Source organism: Phyllostomus hastatus, unplaced genomic scaffold (genome assembly GCF_019186645.2).
Source record: "Phyllostomus hastatus isolate PE091 unplaced genomic scaffold, TTU_PhHast_1.1 phas_contig_118, whole genome shotgun sequence".
NCBI lineage: Eukaryota > Metazoa > Chordata > Mammalia > Chiroptera > Phyllostomidae > Phyllostomus > Phyllostomus hastatus.
The window spans coordinates 9,769,169-9,781,724 of NW_025333543.1; the positions used below are offsets into that span (position 1 = coordinate 9,769,169).

At 38.5% G+C, this 12,556-nt stretch overlaps 1 pseudogene; it reads left to right on the plus strand.

The window, feature by feature from the left end:
• Positions 1 to 10,468: 10,468 nt before the first annotated feature.
• LOC123824312 lies at positions 10,469 to 11,495 on the plus strand (annotated as a pseudogene).
• Positions 11,496 to 12,556: the final 1,061 nt, after the last annotated feature.

Consider the following 12,556-nt stretch of genomic DNA (forward strand, 5'->3'; position numbering starts at 1 on the left):
TGTTTACTATCTGGACATTTTCTGGTGCTTATTGGTCAGCATCAGCATACTTTTGATAGGTCTGATAGACCCTTTCTAAAATTCATAAGAATCTTCATTTGGTTTCTATTGAACAACCTGTATCATATTTAGGTTCTTTTCTTTAGGCACTTCTCTCTTAAGCCCTTCCAATACACATCTTTTGTAATGTTTTAGGAAGGCTAGGCCAAGTCCAGTTGGGCTGTCAAGGAAATCAAGCTAGCTGGGTTGGGGGTCCCATTAGAATTCTCTTGATGAAGTTGGAGTTTCTTTGTTAGCCTTGTCCATAAATAGCCATCTTACATCTGCCATTAACAGGATGTTAAGAAGAGGATGTACATTTGCCCAGTTTGGATGATGAATTGCACAAATGCAGGTGAAAAACAGAGTATGGACCTAGTTGTGGCCTGCAGTCTGGCCTTCCTGGTTTATTCCACTTGGAGTGTTTTACCTCAAAGAGAATTTCCTCCTTCAAGAGGGATGCTCCCTGTTCAAATTGGGTCCCCTGGTGGGTCTTCAAAGAGTACTTCATTCATTATTATAGAGGGTTAGGGCTAGCACCCCCTGGGCTCTATTTCAGGGATAGTGGCGGGGGAATCTTCCTGCTGCTAATCCTAGGTCACCCAGGTTCAGAGTGCTAAAGAAACTTATGATCTCATTTTCCTTTTCTTCCTGTGTCTTACTAACAGAAAGAGATTTTAAAGCCAATTCCCTTCTCTACATCATTAGGTTGTTTCTGTTCTTTATCAAATATGTATTGTATAAAGACCTAAATGTTTGGTCATAATGGATTTTGTCCCATTCCCATGATCACTGGTAAAACAATTTCAACTGTATAATAGTATAGTAAATTAAGGAACCATTTAAGAGCCATTACTCCCCATAATCTAAAGTCTACATAAGCCAAGGAATGTTACAATAGAAAACCAATTCCTTCTTAGTCATTGGATTATGAAACAACCTACTAAAATTCAGCACAGTGGGTCAAAACAGAACAACCCATGATGGCACAAAAGTACAAACACAAAACCATAACCATAGAAAGACCCCAGACAAAATGGGATCATATGAACAAAACTTGGATCCATAATTTCATTAGTCCATATAAGCACTCACAAGCAAGTCCTATAACCTTATCTCCTGCCAACTGATACCATAAGCAGTCCTGTCCAGACCCAAATGACATGAAGCCCAAAGGGCACAAAACCAAAATCCCAAGTATAGCCTGCCTACCAGGACTGTGAATGGTCCTAATCAAATCTGAGTGTCAAAAAGCTCAACTGGCATGAAGGTTTAGTGGCATGAAACAAAACTCAAGTGTCACTAAGCCCAAGTGGCATGAAACCCAAGCGGCAGTGACAGAGGACCTTTGATGTGCATTCCAGTTTGATGTACCCAGTACTGAAATTTGCTCCTTAGAAACTTGTTTCCTTTCACCATCCGAGTGTTTCAAGAGGCTGATGCCTTGAGAAGGAGTGCAGGTTCTGCTTCCTGCCATTACAGAAGCCAAACTGGTGACAGAAGTGCTAGTGCAAAAGGAAAGAGGTTTATTCAGGTGTGGCAACCTGGGAGAGTAATAGATTTCCGTCTCAAAGATGATCTCTCCTTCTTGTTCAAGCCTGAAATTCTTATAGGGATATTGAGGAGAAGGCTTTTTTTAAAAAATACCCAATTATCTAGATAACTTTTGGCACAGTTGGGTCCTACCCATTTATCTTTCAAGCTTTTGACACACTCAGTGTAAGAACCTACTCCCTGCACCATCTTGGTCTAAGAGGTAGATTTCCTGGTGCTCCATGACTGTCTACAATAACAGTCACACCCATTTCATGGCTCTATTGTCTACACCATATCATTTGATTAACAAAATTCTTTTACTCATTTCTCAGTAATCTAGAGTCATAAGAGAGGGACAGATTCTTAAAAAAGATGAGTCCTTATAAATTATTCATCTAAGTATTTATACTTATTATGTTGTGTTGATCCTTGGGGAATATAACATACTATGTCATAGAATAATCAAACAACTCCTGTTCTTTTTCTTTCTCCTCTTTCTTCTTTTCCTTCTCTTCCTCCTCCTCTTTGTCCTCATCTTCCTTTTCTCCTCCCTCCCTCTTCTTAGTTAAGACATCCTATAAAAGGGAAACTAAGAGTTTAGAACAGAAAAAAAAATGGGTGTGAAGTTTTTACACAAAAGTATAACATGCACACAATTGGGTTATGTATACCTGTGTGGTGGCTGAAAGCCTGGATATTAATCACACTTTCACATATACCTTGGAAAAGTTATCTAATTTTTCTTTCATTTGGTATCCTTGTTTGGTGATAATGATATTACTTACCTTATGTGGTCTTTTATAGCCTAAAATAATCAATCAAAAGATTGTAAGTGTGGGAAAGTATTACTTCTTAATAGCATATATCATAATTATTGTTATTATATTGACTCAATAGAGACTGAAGGATATGACATTAATATGGGATGTGCCTGAATTTTAATAATGGTGGTAACAGAGGCATATTAAAATCATCTGCATATACTATCTAATAACTAGAACTATTCTTTTCTTAGGAGATGCTTTTAAGAGCTTTCAAAGTCAGCAGAAGAAATTTTATATATATGTATGTAAAGTTCTAACATATTAAGTTATATTTCTTATGAGACTCTTGTTTTTTGAAAACAGTAACAGACCTTCAGATATCTATTTATTTTTTAATTGATTGTTTTTCAAAGTAATCCTACATATATTTTTACTGTTGCATTTCTTTATGCATAATTAAGAAGCAAGAGTGACTGAACTCATTTCCAGATTCATCTTCTAATAATGGTTTATGGAGTATCCAATGCAGCAATTATCACAAACCCCTGCTAGAACACAGAATATATATATATATATATATATATATATATATATATATATATATATATATATGTGTGTGTGTGTGTGTGTGTGTGTGTGTGTGTGTGTGTGTAGTTTTATGAATAAATGCTCACTTGTCTACTTTATTTGCAGCCTTGCCTCTAGAGAATTATTAACAATGATGAATTTGGAATTTATGATAAATGGCCACAATGGAGACTTCTTTTATATCCAAAAACATAAAAATTTTAAAAATAGTAAGTTCATTCTTATTACCTAATAACTAAAAATGGTTTGGGCCATGTTACAAAGTCAACTGATTAGAGTACAGGTACTGGACTGAGTGATTTATTTCAAGGATTGGACTAAGATATTATTCAAAAGAGTAATCTTTTGCTCTCTGAAATTAGCTGATAATAGAAACATTTTCCAACTTACTGCATCAAAAGCCTACCATAGGCAAACTGCTTCATGCATTCACTTATTCAACAAGTACTTTGGGAGGGGGGACTGGATTGGGAGTAAAAAGGAGAAAACTGTATTTGAACAATGATTAAAATAAAAAAAAGAGTATTTTATGAGAGCATAATCTGAGACAAGCATTGCAATAGGTGCAAAGAACAGAAAGGTGAATAAAAGAGTTAGGGTAATTACCTCAGTCCTATGGGAAGACAGAAGGAGACAGTTTCCATGTCGTCAAGAGTGTGATATGGTCTCAGTGGGGCAATACAGTGTTTTGCAGAGAGCTGGAGGTTCAAGCAACACTTCACATCTTGGGGAGGAAGGGATATAGAAGCAGAGGTGTACAGTAATGAGTCTAGTTGGAGGAAATGGGGAAGGAGAGAGTGAGGAGGACAGTGTTACAGGTAAATGAAGCATAAAGTATTGGGAATGTAGTAAGATCATGCACAAAACTTACAGGGTAGTTGCAGCCTAGAGGTTCTTATTGATTACATAAGAACTAAAAAATACTTTCTTAGACATCAGACCCAGTGTGATGCAGAAAAGAATCTCTTTTAAAACAATTTCCCCAAAATGAGTGAATAACATAATTGCAACACATGGAAGAGGGGTGCTGTGTTACTGACTGAACAGAGTAACAATGTTCTGTTAGCACATCCTAGGTTCCACTTGTATGGCAAACATAATTAAATATAACATCATGTATGCTCTAATAAGGGAAAGGATGATATATTTATGGAAAACTGTAATTAGATGATGGATAGATACATACATAGATAGATGATAGACAGATAGATGATGGATAAGAGGCATATGGATAGGGTGACCATACAGTTTTCCCAGGATAGTCCCAGTTCATTCCTGTTGTTTCTCCATAAGTAGTGCCTCTTTTCACTCTCAAAAGTACCTAGGGTTGGACAATAATTCATGTATGACAGATAAGAAAAAAAGAATATCTCTAGACTACACTGCTAAGAAAAGCTTTACAGAAACAGTAAGATCTTCAAAGTGACTTGATGGTAGGGTAAAATTCTGTACAAAGAGGAGCTATGTTACAGCTGAAGATCAAACAACAACCAAAAGACACATGCTGAGAACTCACCATTTCCAAAATGTGAAGGCTATTCATTTATGCATGCACTTACTCATTCAACTGATATTTGTAGAACACCTGATCAATAATAGGTACTGTTTTGGCACTGGGTCACACCTGCAAATAGATTACCCAGATCTTATCCTCACAAAGTTTCCATTTGTGTTGGGGGGCTGGGGTGGTTAGTGAAGGAAGAATTTTAAAAATACATAAAACAGATAAACTGGATGTTTTCAGATAGTGGTAAGTGCTCTGAAGAAAATTCAAAGGGGTAATACATTGGTGAGTGATTGGAAGATGGCTACCCTAACAAGGCTTCCTGAAGAACTGGTCCCTGAGTTTTGACCTGAATGAAAAGAAGCAGCCAACCATGAAATGATCTGTGAAAGCATTTTGAACATGCAGAAAAGTGAAGGCAAGGCCCTGGTGCAGGGATAAGGTTGGTCTGTATCTGGCAGTAATGATCAAGAAGAAGGATGACATTTTGTCATGGGATTAGGCAATGTAAGTTAGGGCATTGCAGCTCAGGGAAAGAGCTTGCATTTGATAGAGAATGCAAAGGGAAACCATTTGAACAATAAACAGTTAAATGTCTTAACCAGAATCATGTTTTAAAGACATCACTCTAGCTGTCTTGTGGCAAACAAAATGTAGCACAGAGTAAAAAAACAAGCAGGGAGACTAGTAGGGATACAGAGATGGCAGTTCCTTAGACCAGGTGGTTGCAGGGTAAACAGAGATAATAAGATGTATTCAAAATATGTCTTGGAGGTGAGTAGCCAGAGTTTACTAAAGGTTTCCTGAGGATGAGAAAGTAGGGAGTGAGCGATAGAAAAAAACTAAGGGACACCTGGCTTTGACCTGAAACTGAGCACATAGTATTTTATATATATAATCACCCAGTAAGTATGTGTGTGTGTGTGTGTGTGTGTGTGTGTATAAAATTATTAAAACAGAAGCACAGTCCCATTTTCAAGTGTCTATTCATTCTTTGATCAAGGAACAACCAACATCAACAAAGGAAAATGCTGGTTAACCCTATGAACTCTCAAAACAAACTCCATGTCAAATTTATATTTTTTATCTCCACACTGTTTTGCCACTGCACAGTAAATGCTCAAGAAAATATGAATGAATGAAATCTTTTTCTGTGAATTATTCCAGATATTTAAGTCTAGAGGAATATAGGGTAACCAATTGATAACTAGTTCATCTGTTCTGTAATTTATTTTTACTTACTCCTTTAAAACATATTTATTGAGTGATTGGTTTGTGCCAGGCATTGTGCTAAGCAATATGATATGTGAATCACACAGTATCAGAGCTAAGGCAGTGAAAGTTTGATGACAGTAAATGACAATGGACCCTGACATGGACTGAAAGTCAGGGAGAGCTTCCCTGAGGTAGAAATACTTGAGTGAAGTACTGAGGGTGTGAATTTGGCAGGTGTAAATTCATATAATGAGAAGACCTAAAAGAAATCTTTGCATCTAGGGTAGAGGAGCCTGTTGTAGCTTAGATGTAGGTTAGAGGTGGGCTGAAAGCAGGCAAGGCTTTGTAGCAGAGACATCTGAAGGGTTTAAAGCAGACAAGACATGATCAGATTGCATCTTGAAGAGATCACCAGGCTACTTGTGTCAAATGACTAGATTGAAGAAAGAAACCAGCTAAAAGGGTGACACCTGAATCATATTTTCTTTGAAACTAATTAACATTCCTTAACCAATCTAGAAATATAGCATAGTCTGAATAATTGCCTTTGGATAGCTTTGAAGAAAAAAAATGGAAGAAGCTCAAATATTAGTCATGCAATTTAAGAAACCCAGTAACATATTCAAGGTTTCCCAAGATATCTAACCCCAGGAGGAACTTTTTGTGATGTCACTGTCAAAGAACCAGCTAAAATGCTGTTATGTTTTGTTAACTTTCATTTTAAACTGTTGTCTTTTTTCCCATTGTGTGATGCATGTTTATTATTTAAAAAATTAGGAAATGAAGAAAGTAAACAGAAAAAAAATACTTCCAGTATCTCCCCCAAATAGTCTTTGTTAGTATTTTATATATTTCCTGGTATACTTTTCACTGTTTTCCTCCTCCTCCTCCTCCTCCTTCTTTCTTTTTACAGATTTGTTATCACACTGTTTATACAAGTTTTTTTTTAGTTTTCTTTTCACTTAATATTGTAACAATCTGATTATTTTGCCTAGTTAGGCACCACTTGAAACAGCTGCTTTGCCTGGAAAAGTTCTGTAAAAGTTTTTAAAAAGTTTTGTTAAGAACTTCCAGTCAAGATGCAGGCATAGGTAAACATGTTTTACCTCCTCACAGAACTACAGAAAAAAATTACAAGTAGTTCACAAAACAAATACCACTTAGAACCATCAGAAAATCAAGCTATATGGAAGTCTGACAGCCAAAGATTTAAGAAACTACATTCAACCAGACAGGTAGGAGGGCAGAGATGCAGAGACAAGTGGAGATGTGTGGAGATGTTCTGTGGCTTGGAGAAGCAATGGAATGGGTGGTCCTACATGCATGTGTGGTGGATAAAAATCAGGAGTTAGGGATCCCAGCCCAAAGCGAGACCACATAGTGCAGGGTTCCAGGACCAGGAAGATAAATCCCAATAACATGGACTATAAAAAACAGTTGAGGTTGGGGAGGTAACCTGAAAATTGCTGGATTTTCAGGATACACTTCTCAAAAAACCCACATAGACTCAGGACTTATGTAGACCCACCCCTTCTGGGATTCAGCTCCAGGGCAACAGCTAGAAGGGCACCAGTGACATTTGGGGAGAAAGTGAAGTAACTGGAAACAAGGTGAGTGCTGGGAGACAGCTTCCTGCCAGAAGCCAGGCAGAAGCATTGTCCCCTCACTGAGTCCATCCCCTACACAGAGCCACAAAGCAGAGAAACAGGTTGCCCTGCCCTGGAGATTACCTAAGGCTCTGTCCCACAAAATTTACAGGTGCATTTTCTATGTTAGACCATGCTACCAAGGCAAGGAGTCAAAGCAGCTCTACCTAATATACAGAAACAAATACAAGGAGTCTTCCAAATTAAAGAGACAAAGAAATATGACCCAAGTGAAAGAACAGAACAAAACTCCAGCAAAACAACTAAATGAAACAGAGACAAACAACCTACCAGATGCAGAGTTCAAAGCACTGGTTATCAGGATGCTCAAAGAACTCATTGAGAACAGCAACAGCATAAAAAAGACTCAGGCAGAAATGAAAGTTACATTAAGTGAAATAAAGAAAAAGCTACAGGGAACCACAACAGAGGGGATGAAGCCAAGATTAAAATCAATGGTTTGGAATATAATGAAGAAAAAAGCAGTCAGGACAGCAAGAAGAAAAAATAATTTTTTAAAAATGAGAATAGTCCAAGGAGCCTCTGGGACATCTCCAATAGTACCAATATCTGAATAATAAGGAATGCCTGAAGGAGAAGAACAGCAACAAATTGAAAACTTATTTGAAAAAAAAATAATAAAAGAAAAATTCACTGATTTGGCAAAAGAAATAGACATACAAGTCCAAGAAGCACAGAGAGTGCGAAACAAGTTGGACCCAAAGAGGGCCACACCATGATACCTTATAATTAATATGCCAAAGATTAAAGATAAAGAGATAATCTTAAAAGCAGCAAGAGAAAAGCACAGAGTTACCTACAAAGGGGTTCCAGTAAGACTGTCAGCTTATTTCTCACAAGATACTTTGCAAGCTAGAAGGGACTGGCAAGAAGTATACAAAGTAGTGAGAGGCAAGGTCCTAAGATGTAGATTATGTTGTCCAGCAAAGCTATCATTTAGAATGGAAGCTGATAAAGTGCTTCCCAGACAGTGTAAAGCTAAAGGAATGCATCATCACTAAGCCATTATTACACAAATGTTAAAGGGACTTATTTAAAAAGAAAATAAAAATTGAAAAACCACTTGAGAGAGCTCTGAAGATGGTGCAAGGTAAGTGGGAGCTGAACACACTTGCTTGTTCACCCAACTGTGACACTGAGCTCCTCTCCTTAAGTACAGACTAAACAACCAATGGAATCCACCTTGTATGAAGTTTGGAATCCAAAGGTTGCAGAGAATGTTTAAAAATAGATGATCATATATTTCTTGTCATATTATTGTTGTTCCAGTTCCCACACAGCACCATTTCCTGGTCATGGTCCATTTCACTGTCATCCTAAGCATTATTATTGAGGTGCTTACCTATATTTTCTTGTACACTACACTAAGTATCTATCCTATACTATAATTATATCTCACCATCTAACCTCACATAAGCATTCTACCTACTTTCTGTTTTTAGCTAACATTCTTTTTCCCCTCTAGTAGGAGCCTTATCTCTTTTACACCTTTTATAAAAAGTGACTAGTTGGGTGAAATATCACGGTTATAACTGTACATCTCTAAAGGATTTACTATAGGTTCTCCATTTGTTGGTACTTTAAATTGCATAGAATACTCTCCCACTATCTTACTCCATTTCTCCTTCACCCTGCCCCTGATCACATACAAGACAAGGTGGGAGTAGTGAATACCAGTAATCCCACTGGAGGGAGAACCCACCAACAAAGGAGTCACCAACAGGAAAAGCCCAAGTACAACAAGGGAGCTCACACAGATGGAAGAATGTGCAACCTTAGAGCATCCAGACAAGGAAAAACCACACCACTAAGTCACACAGAACTCCTAGCACACAAGTTCACCCTACAAAGACAGCTGGCAAAGAAGAGTACCAGAACCACAGAAGGAAAAAAAAAACAACAACAAAAAACAGTCACCTAAAATGGGGAGACAAAGAAAGAACCAGCGATTGAAAGGAATGGAAGGCCCCCGACTAAAAGAGCTAGGTGAAATGGAGGCAAGCAAACTGTCAGATATAGAAAAAGAAAACATAAACAAGAACCAGGGAGAAATGAAGAATACAACTTCTGAAGTAAAAATACACTAGAAGGAATTACAAACAGGCTGGATGAAGGAGAGGACCAAATTAGTGAGCTGGGGGATAAGGTAGAGAGAAATACTCAGTATAGCAGATGCGAGAAAAAAAGACTCAAAAACATGAAGATAATTTAAGGAAACTGCAAGACAACATGAAACTCACAAATATTCCAATTATAGGAATACCAGAAGGAGAAGAAAAGGAGCAAGGGATAGAAAACTTGTTTGAAAAAATAGTGAGAGAAAACTTTCCAAACCTGAAGACAGGAACAGCCACACAAGGTCAGAGACACAGAGGGTCCCAATCAAGAGGAACCCAAAAAGGCCTAATCCAATACACATCATAATTAAAATGCCAATTTTAAAGAAAAAGAGAATCTTAAAAGCAGCAAGGGAGACATAAGAAGTAATGTGCAAGGAAACTCTGATAAGGTGAGCACCTGATTTCTCTACAGAAACACCACAAGCTAGGAAAGAATGGCAAGAAATATTCCCAGTAATGAAGAACAAAGGCTTTCAACCAAGACAATTCCACCCAGCAAGGCTCTCAGTTACAATGGAAGGTGAAATATGGAGTTTCCCAGACAAAAATAGACTGAAAGACTGTACCTCCACCAAACCAGCCATACCAGATATGCTAAAGGGACTACTATAAGAAGAGGAAGAAAAAGAGTGAGAAAGAGAGGAACACAGGTACAAGGTGGAGAAAATGAATAAGTGCCTATCCATAATAACCTGAAATGTTAATGGATTAAATGTTCGAACCAAAAGACATAGGGTACCTGAGTGGAAAGGCCTGTAAGAGACCCACATCAGAAAAAAAAGACCTACACAGGCTGAAAGTGAAGGGTTGGAAGAAAATATTCCAAGCAAATGGACAGGGGGAAAAAAGCTGTGGTAGCAATACTTATATAAGATAAAAAGTACTTCAAAACAAAGGCCATAACAAGAGACACTGAAGGACACTTCACAATACTGAAGGGAAGAATCCATCAAGAAGACACAAACAGCTCTGCTCTTCCTGTTTAACAGACAGCCACTTCTTTCTGTGCAGTGCCAGCCTCAACACTGAGGCATGATGGTGAAGACTGGAGTGAATGGATTTGGCCATATTGGGTGCCTGGTCACCAGGGCTGCCTTTTACTCTGGCAAAGTGGACATTGTTGCTATCAATGACTTTTTCATTGACCTCAACTATATGGTCTACATGTTCCAGTATGATTCTACTCACGGCAAGTTCATAGGCACAGTGAAAGCTAAGAATGGGAAGTTTGTCATCAATGGAAAGTCCATCTCCATCTTCCAGGAGCAAGATCCTGCCAACATAAATTGGGGTGATGCTGGTGCTGAATATGTTGTGGAGTCCACTGGTGTCTTCACCACTATGGAGATGACTGGGACTCACTTGAAGGGTAGAACCAAGAGGGTCATCATCTCTACCCCATCTGTGGATGCCCCCATTTTTTTGATGGTTGTGAAACCTGACAAATATGAAAACTCCATAAAAATTGTCAGCGATGCCTCCTGCACCATGAACTGCTTGCCCTCCTTCCCAAGGTCATTCATGACAACTTTGGCATCATGGAGTGATGATGACCACAGTTCAAGCCATCATTGCCATCCAGAAGACTGTTGGATGGGCCCTCTGACAAGTTGTGGCATGATGGCTGATGGGCTGCCCAGAATATCATCTCTGCTTCCATTGGGGCTGACAAGGCTGTTGTTGAGGTCACCCCTGAGCTGAACAGGAAGCTCACTGGCATGGCCTTCTGTGTCCCACCCCCAATGTGTCGGTTGTGAATCTTACCTGCTGCCTGGTGAAAGCTGCCAAATATAATAGCATCAAGAAGGTAGTGAAGCAGGCATCAGAGGTCCTCCTCAAGGGCATTCTGGGCTATACTGAGGACCAGGTTGTCTCCTGCAACTTTAACAGTGACACCCACTCCTCTACCTTTGATGCTGGGATGGCATTTCCCTCAATGACCACTTTGTTAAGCTCATTTACTAATATGACAATGAATCTGGCTACAGCACTAGGGTGGTGGACCTTGTGGACCAAATGGCCCCCAAGGAGTAAGAGCCCCATGGACTACCAGCGCCAGTGACAGGAAGAGAGACCCTCAGCTGCTGGGGAGTCCTTGCCCCAAATCGATCCCCTAACACACTGAGAATTGCCTGACCTCCAGTTTCCATCCTAGACCCCCTGAAGAGGTGATGGGCTTAGGGGAGCCCTGCATTGTCATGCACCATCAATAAAGTTCACTACACCCAGCAGGAAAAAACAGATCTACACATTAAAAATATATATGGATCCAACACATGAGCACCAGAATATATAAGGAACATCTTGGAGGACTTTAAGAAAGATATAGATGGCAACACACATATACTAGGGGAGTTTAAAGCCCCACTTTAAAAAATGGACAGATCTTCCAAACAAAATGTCAACAAGGATATTATGGCATTGAATAATACCCTAGATCAAGTGGACTTAACTGGACAGTTAAGTCCATTTGATTACATATATATGAGCTGGTTCTTTGAAAAGATAAACAAAATTGACAAGCCCTTAAGCAGACTCATCAAGGAAAAAAGAGAGATAAATAAATAAAATAATAAAATCAGAAATAAAAGAGGAGGGATTACAACTGATACCACAATATACAAAGGATTATACGAAATTACTACGAACAAGTATATGTCAAGAAATTTGAAAACCTTGGTGAAATGGACAAATTTCTAGAAAAATATAATCTCCCTTAACTGAGTGAAGAAGAAGCAGAAAGTTTGAACAGACCAATAACAGCTGATGAAATTGAAGCAGTAATCCCAAAACTCCCAGCACACAAAAACCATAGACTGGGTGGTTTCACAGGAGATTTACAACACCTTTAAGGAAGAGTTAACCCCTATCCTTCTCAGACTATTCAAAAAAATCCAAGAAAAGTAAACACTCCCAAACTCTTTTCATGAAGCCAGCACCATCCTAATCCCAAACAAAATAAAGGCACAATGAAGAAAGAAAACTATGGACCAATATCACTGATGAACATAGATGCAGAAATCTTCAACAAAATTCCAGCAAACAACTTATATTAAACAGTAATATATTAAAAAGATCATACACTATGATCAAGTGGCATTCATCTCAGGGATGTGAGGATGG